The sequence below is a fragment of the Rhamphochromis sp. 'chilingali' genome, assembly GCF_963969265.1.
Source record: "Rhamphochromis sp. 'chilingali' genome assembly, chromosome: 17".
Taxonomy (NCBI): Eukaryota; Metazoa; Chordata; class Actinopteri; order Cichliformes; family Cichlidae; genus Rhamphochromis; species Rhamphochromis sp. 'chilingali'.
The window spans coordinates 10,454,996-10,462,675 of record NC_137944.1 but is presented as its reverse complement, the minus strand read 5'-3'; the positions used below and the strand labels follow the sequence as shown (position 1 = coordinate 10,462,675).

The 7,680-nt window shown below is 40.0% G+C and overlaps 1 pseudogene across 1 annotated transcript; it reads right to left on the bottom strand.

The window, feature by feature from the left end:
- Positions 1-720: 720 nt before the first annotated feature.
- Positions 721-5,890, bottom strand: LOC308384056 (cbp/p300-interacting transactivator 3-like; annotated as a pseudogene). The gene is made up of 2 exons (XR_013974712.1): positions 5,719-5,890; positions 721-3,813 (listed from the first exon to the last, which is right to left on the bottom strand). The product of XR_013974712.1 is annotated as a cbp/p300-interacting transactivator 3-like (transcript).
- Between the last annotated feature and the right edge of the window lie 1,790 nt (positions 5,891-7,680).

Below are 7,680 nucleotides of genomic sequence, written 5' to 3'. Positions count from 1 at the left end.
GTGTCTGTCCTTCTACAGATTTGGGTTCCTGCAAGCCTGCACCAGTTCTCACTGTTTTCAGCAACCTATTAAAAAAAGCTCAAGGACAAAATCCTGCCTTGACGAACACCATGTAAAACAGCACGTGTATTTGAGGTCTAGTAGTATGACTTTACTGCACAGCTAATTAGAATTTCAATTAGACTTTTTTTTAATCGTAAGTCCCCACAGAGCTGTTCTTTTAGAAAAATGGTAGAGCAAAACTTCTAGCTGGAAATGTGCAGTGAGCTCTTTATTCAGATCTAACAGAGAAATAAAGGCCTTAGGAGAAAACAAGACTTGTCATTTAAATGTGTCAGTGTGGGAGGATGTCTCTGTGAGCCATTTCAGCCATTTAGTATGTATGTATTTATAAATCTTTACTCTGGTATGCTGTTACTTTGCAGGTTGCTAAACTTTTTTTTAAAATTATATAACACAACGAATCAACAAAAACATTCTCTGTGTTGACAGAGTGCTGACTCACTACTATTTAGGATATGTAACTTGTACTTTGCTCTTCTGTTTGCTCATTGCTTATTGTGGGTGTGGAAGTCTTGAGAACCAATAAAAAAAGATCAGGCAAATAAAGAGCATCTCTCAAGGCTCTCGGTATATATCAACAGTGCTGTATCTTTATGACAAGTTACATGTTTGGCTCCTTTTAAGAGTGGTTTAAGAAATCACTGACATACAATTAAAAACAGCACTTTAAATAAATATTTTATTTGAAAATAAATACATTTTCTTCAAATATAATCAATAACATTACAAAAGCTTTGTGGAAGTGGGAAAGGAGGAGGATGAGGAGAATGTGTGGGGGAGGGTAGGCGGGTGGGTTGTCACCCAAATTAATGGTGTGTAATTTGGAATAAGGATTACAATCTCACATGTTTATCTACCATTGTAAGACAAGCTCCCACAAAGTACTGTGCTGTACATTCTCAGCTGCTTTGTAAGAAAGCAGTGGCATTCCTCTTGCATCCTTCAACACATGCAGTCCACTTGGTCTTAAAGCTTCAGGCCCTGCACCCAAAAACATCTACACACTTTTTCGCTAAACAAAACAAATAAACAAAAAAAGTAGGATATAATCTCTTGTCAATACATCAAAATCAACCACTGACTTACATTTATTTCTGACAATGCTTTTTTAAACATTTTTTGAAAGTACCTTAAATGTATCTAGATCAGCTTCAGCTCTAGTCTACAGTACAAAGATACAATACACAAAAAGGCTGCGCTTGTTGATACAGCGGTAATCAGAGGCCACTGTCTTGCTAAGGCCAGAAGAATTTCCACCTTAACTATGAGGTTGTGAGTGTGTCTGCAATTCTGGCAGGGAGAAAGTGAAGCAGAGTGCTGGCACTTATTCTGTCTTTACAACAGCATTTCAATGCCCATTGTTGGACTCAAGAGCTTCAAGATGGCAGATCTCCAGTGAGACGCAGGAATCGCAGCACAGGTGTGTTGGAACAGATTAACACAGTGTCGCCCTGGCTCTTCTGACAGTTCCACAAAGAGCACAGAAAGTTATCACGCATCCAACCTGCTGTGGAAAGGCTTCACCCTTGACCAAAAACCTAATTACTTTTAGAAAAAGTCATCATATATGTCCATTTTATAATTACTGAGTCACTAGAGAATGCACAAGCTGATCTCAGTAAAGACAAGCATGTGAGAACATGTAATTCAAATCCTGTCAGTAGAAACACAGCAGAACAAGCTCATTTATGGCAAAAAACATCAGCTTTGCTACTTGTTTGCTCTTCCAGTCTAATGAAATCAATGCCACAGGTAGTGACAGATTTAAATAATGATTAAACTAAGTGCTGCACAGAGTGCTGTGTCCACGCATTGTGTCCACAGGCCAAAATCTCTCTCTCTATCATTCCCTCTCTCTGCGCAGTCTCCTGATCGGTTTACCAACCGATGACTTTTGGGATGAGGATGCCCTTCGGTGGGATTTAAATACCTTATTCCACAAACGTACACACTAAGCACACAAAGACTGCAATCAAATGCATTTTTTAAAAATCCTGTTTTGGAAAACAAATGTAAGCATTAGCTATGCCACCAGTAACTGATTTTGTTGTGGGCCTAACTTTCCTTAACATTTTAAATAGGCCATAATTATGCAGTTTTTGAGATGCTAAGAGGGCATTCACCGTGCATCTGTTCTTGCAGTTCCATACAGCAGTAACCTGTCTTGTAACACATATATGAATGTCAGACATGGAGTGGTGAGACTTTGATGCACAAATAAAAGCTTTGTTAAAGCCAAGACTCAAGGAAATGTGCTACTTTGCCAATGTTTCAATCATAGTTACTTAGCAGGAAACAGATGCAATGCAGATTTCACCTAGTCAGTCAGTTAAATGACTGAAATAATGAAATAATCAATGTAGCACATTTTACCCACAAAAGAAACTAAAATGTGCCACTCTGGAATGATGCACAACTTCATTTCCCTGCTCTTCAAGGAAATGTCATCTTTTGAAGAAAGTCAGTTTTGAAGAGCCAGCCTTCAATATGCACACAAAAATCCTTACTTCCTCATATAAGCAAATTCAGAGAACTACCTTTTTATAAATTTGTATGATCTATAGTCTGCTACTAGTTAAAATTGTCATCAGAGATAAAACACTTTAAAAGATTAAACCAAATCTGGTGGACCCAGAATGACAGTCTTTTAGGTCAGCTTTTCTCATTGTGTTTGTTAAATTTACAATTGTCCAAAAGCCTTGGCACTGTAGGCACATGTGCTGTGGGCCAGATGGGTACAGACGGAGCCCGCTGCATCAGGATGCCCCATTTTGGCCAAAGGCAGCGGATCTTGCTGGCACCGTCTCAAAGCAGAGAAACCTGGTGTTTTTTCTGCGTTTTTGCCCATTACAGTTCTTTAACAACTCACAGGCATGTCATGGTGAAGTTGTACCAGACACTGTCATATACACAGATACAGAAATACCCAAACAGACCAGGGGGATTGTCTCCTCTCGCTGTGCTACTGTGGCCATTCAGTCATTCTTTGGGCTGTTGAATCTAAACAAACCAAACACTTTTCAACTAAATTCCTCAACAGCTCACTGTGCTCGGCTGCTGTTTGCACACAAAGTCTGATATGAAGTCAAACTCATTCTGTCCCAGGAAGAGCTCAGGAAGCTCCTGAATGCGATCTAAACCAAATTCCAGTACCAGTGAAGTCAGAACCTCCTCATCGATCAGATCCATGTCCATACCATTCAGCCCCAAAGGCCCACTAATGTGTTGCATGCTGGAAAGCTGGGCCGGGCCCATCCGGTACTGTGGACCATTCGGCAGATGGTGACCATTAGTTGAGCTCAGCGGGTGTCCGTGATACTGAGTGTTGAGTTTTTGCAGGTGCATGCTGGCCATGAGCTGCTGCGAAGTGAGATTCCCAGGGAGGTACTGCTGTGGGTGTCCTCCCTGCTGCTGCTGCTGCTGCTGCTGCTGCTGCTGCTGCTGAGAGTGCAAGTGGTGGTGCTGTTGCTGTTGCTGTGGACACTGGCCATTGTACATCATGTTACCAGACATCATTTGGTGGTGGTGGTGGTTGGCCATGGGAGCTCCATTCACAGGGACCATCCCTCCAGGTCCCACCATACCCGGTCTCTGTCTCATGGCAGCTTCCATATTGCTCTGAGGGTTCCTGCCATAGTGCATTACCTGGCCATTGGGCAGACTGCGCTGGCAGTTGTGCTGTGGTGGCCCATTCATGCCCATCCTGAAGCCATGGTTCATGGGCATCATCATGTGTTCAGCCATGTCGCCCTACAAAACCAATAACAACCAGCACAATATACCATTAGATTTGAAATAGAACCCATTGCATAAAGTAGACAAGTTTAATATATGTACAGTTTAAACTGGCAAGAACCCACTTTACATATTGCAAAAGTCCTATTTATTCATAACGACAAGTCAGAAACCAGCTTTTTAAGGGCTTTCTAGAATAACAAAATAAGAAATAACTCAAGGAGAACTCAAGCAGGTTTTTTTTGATTGCCAAGATAGCTAATGCTAAAGTTGTTAACTTTCATCCATGCCACTTTTCAATTAAATTTAACAGTTTGAACATCTTCCAATGATCTAATATTTGGCAAAGGAAAAAAAATCAATTGTATTTGGTACAATTCACCAAAAAGTGTTGCCAACAGGTTTATTTTGGGCTGGACATAAAAACTTTAAAAACCTGCATTACAAACAAAAGTTGTGTGGAAGATCTGGAATGCTGTATGTATTATACCAGCTTATCTAAGTAATTGTGCATCTTATCTAAACCTCCATTTTTGCATTTTCCATGTTATTTTATCTCATGTAGTATCACCATTGCATGTAATAATTTAGAGACATGAAATGTTCCTGGAGCTCCAGCTATTCACATATGATTCCCATGTTTATAAAAATATTTTTAGAGCAAAATAACAATTTAAGCCTGCAGCTATATCCAACATGATCCTAAAAAGTAGGTCCCTACAGTTTTTTTCAAATAACACCTATAAACACATCTATATGTTAGCATGTATAAATTAAGACAGCTGAAATCTCAGTTACCAGTTAGAGGCACAGAAACACACAAAAACTGACTGCAGATGATGGAAAAACTACGATTCAGTGACCAAGTTGGGATATCTTGATCTTAGCTGATCAGGTGAGACCATTTTACTGTCATGCCTCTTTTCATGGGCTTATGATTTAACAAAGGTGTGACACTGCATCACTTAATTCAAGTCCCTTGAAACAACAAAACAAAAAACCAAACATAATTGTTTCAAAACTTATTTTTCCTCAGCTTCTATGATTTCTGCTTCTCTATTTGAACACTTTAATTTCCTGTGTGGAAAAAAAAAAAGAAAAGTCAAAGCCTCCAAAATTACACCATCAGTGAATTACCCCTCAGTCTCACACTAACAAGGGAGGGCAGCAATACCCTTGCAGCCCAAAGGACACAGAGAAATGCTTTTCAAGACCACCCCCCTCAACCTCAACACACAACACCTCTGTCCTTACTAAACATCGCACATTAAGATTTCCTACATGGCAAACAGATCCGACTCAGTGAACATAATTAGCTTGTTAAAATGATGACATTATTCCATGAGCTGCCTCTAAATGGGATGGTTGTGAAAACAGGTCTAGAGCAAACCATGAAAAGAATGCTTGAGTGTGGAAAAACAAAGAGGTTTCAGGTTTTTAAAATGCCACCATCCTAGAATGAACTCAGCCTTTGCCCCTGGCTGCTTGTATCAATTCAACCCTTTTAGTGCTGATAAAACAAGAGACTTTCCTCAATAGCCTAAACCATCCTTATAATATTCTGCTCTTGTGATATCTAATTATATCCCCTCTGTGGAGCTTATGTACTGATCGTTATTGTAATTCAAATGGCACTTTGATAGTCTGAGGGAGGGTAATAGTCATTATTACAGAAGCACGAAACCTCTTTTTTATCCACATCGTTACGGATTCTTTTTATCATTTGGTGCGATAAGACCGCAACAGAAAACCTATAATGCCGTTAAAGTAAGTGGCAAGGTGAAATATGATTGATTCCGTCCGAATCCAACCAGTCTCTCTATGTGTAATTATGTAGCGAAATACGAAAATACTCCACAGGACAAAGGCGAAGAGGTGCCTTTCAACCCGTTTTAAATAGCACCTATAGATGACACCTACCCGATATTTTATTGTGGAATCGGCTGAGAAGTTGGATCAGTGCCGGCGTAGTTCCTTCAGCTGATGCTCCGGCTACATGCAGCCCTGCGGCGAACTCTGCAATGTCTCGGCAGTCAGAGGAGTTTGTTTTCTGGGTCATCTCAGGGATTATGTACATCTATAAAGCTCAGAGAGAGCGAGAGAGAGATAGGGAGAGGAGGAGCCACCTTCCTCTCCGTCTCCTTTGTTGCTATTGGTCCGCCCCCTTAATCACTGTGCAAAGAAACGTTCGCTAACTACTTCCACGGATACACCAGAGCAGAAGAGACCCGCTCAGCCCCGCTGTGATCCCGGGGTGATTTCACTACCGCCTGCTTTCATTACACTTATACTTTTATTAGCAATGATCCATACTCTCTTAACTGGAAGAGTTCTGTGCAAAGCGCATCGGTAAAAACTGTAGGCAAAGCAAAGCCCCACAGCTGTAGAGGAAATCATTTGAGCAAGGTGTTTTACAGCATTACCCCGGAATAGTTCTGTACTGTAAAGTCCACTATAAAGTTTCATTATAGAGCACTTTTTAAGTGTTTACAGGGGAAAGAAACAGTAAATAAATGCGCTGTTCATAGAATAGGAGAACAGAAAAAAAACTAACCTGCTGAAAATTACAATTACAAAACAGACAAAGAGCAAACTGCTAGAAGGAAATGTTAAAACGGGCTATTACAAAAGGGACGGGGATTTAGAGTAAATTCCAACAAATTACTATTAAATTTCATTGTGTAACTTGTAGCTTGTAGATAAGCTTACAGACCTTTAGTCATTTCATCTCTCTGGTGCTAGGGCTGCTTTCCCATTGTGTGGCTTTCTCTTGCAACCTTTGATGATGCTTCTGGTTTTTTCATTACCATGGCCACTTTACATTCTGTAGTATTTTCCATAAGCAACCAACCCTCTGCTTCCTGGTCACACTGCCAGTCTACAACAATGGCCAATATGATATACGTTAATGGACACAGTAGCATAAACCAAACCCAGGCTCTGAAACCGCTAACATCTTAATCTAGACAGTTTTTAAAAAACAAAACAAAAACAGATCCACCATACTAGCGAGGGTCCTCTATGCTTTCCAGTTTCTTGTGACTACACTAACTATGTATGCCATTTAGGCACACTTCAAAAAAAGGACTAACTACTTATCTGCGGTGTCTATGCAGTTATCTGTTTTCCTGTGCACAACCAAGTATAATACTCCTCTAAGTCAGTCTAAACTTCATGTAGGCTTTTCAGCTAGGACTGTGAAGGTTCTGCTTCCTTTGTTTTTAAGTGTAGGCATATGACAAGTTCACACTGCACTGCACAAGAAGGTCACCCTGGCACGTTCTTTCATGGACCTGGCCAAGCTTAAAGGAAGACTTGACTTTAGTCACCAACCAGTTGTAGCTTGCCTGCCAGTTGTCATTGGCAACCTATGTGATGTCATCTTTAATGACGTGTCATTAAAGACTACCTAAAACAGGAATGTAAACAAACAATGGCTGGGATGATACTGGCTGTCGTGTGTATGTAAATTAAAGAAAGCTAAAGCAACCACATAAGTCTATTTAGCTGGCTGTTGAGAAGCGTTCTAAAATAAGGATGTAGTTACTTTACACATTGCACTGATAATGCAATGATACAGTTGGTGATTTCTTTTTTGATTTTACATTTCATTTTCCTGTTTCCATGTTGTTATTGTGGAGTCTAAACATAGCATTAGGAATAGTCAGAAGAGCTACATTTATGAACTACATGGAACAGGCTACTACGCCTAGGGTTAAAAGTTTTAATGCCTTGGGCCAACCCCCTTGTGGACTTTATAAATAAAACATCAAAAGTGCAGAGATGTTTGAAAAGTTGCAATATGTTTTTGTTTTCAGCACCTTTTACATTCTTTTTAAAGTAAATGACTACTGACGCTATTTAAAGATATCTACAAAAAAT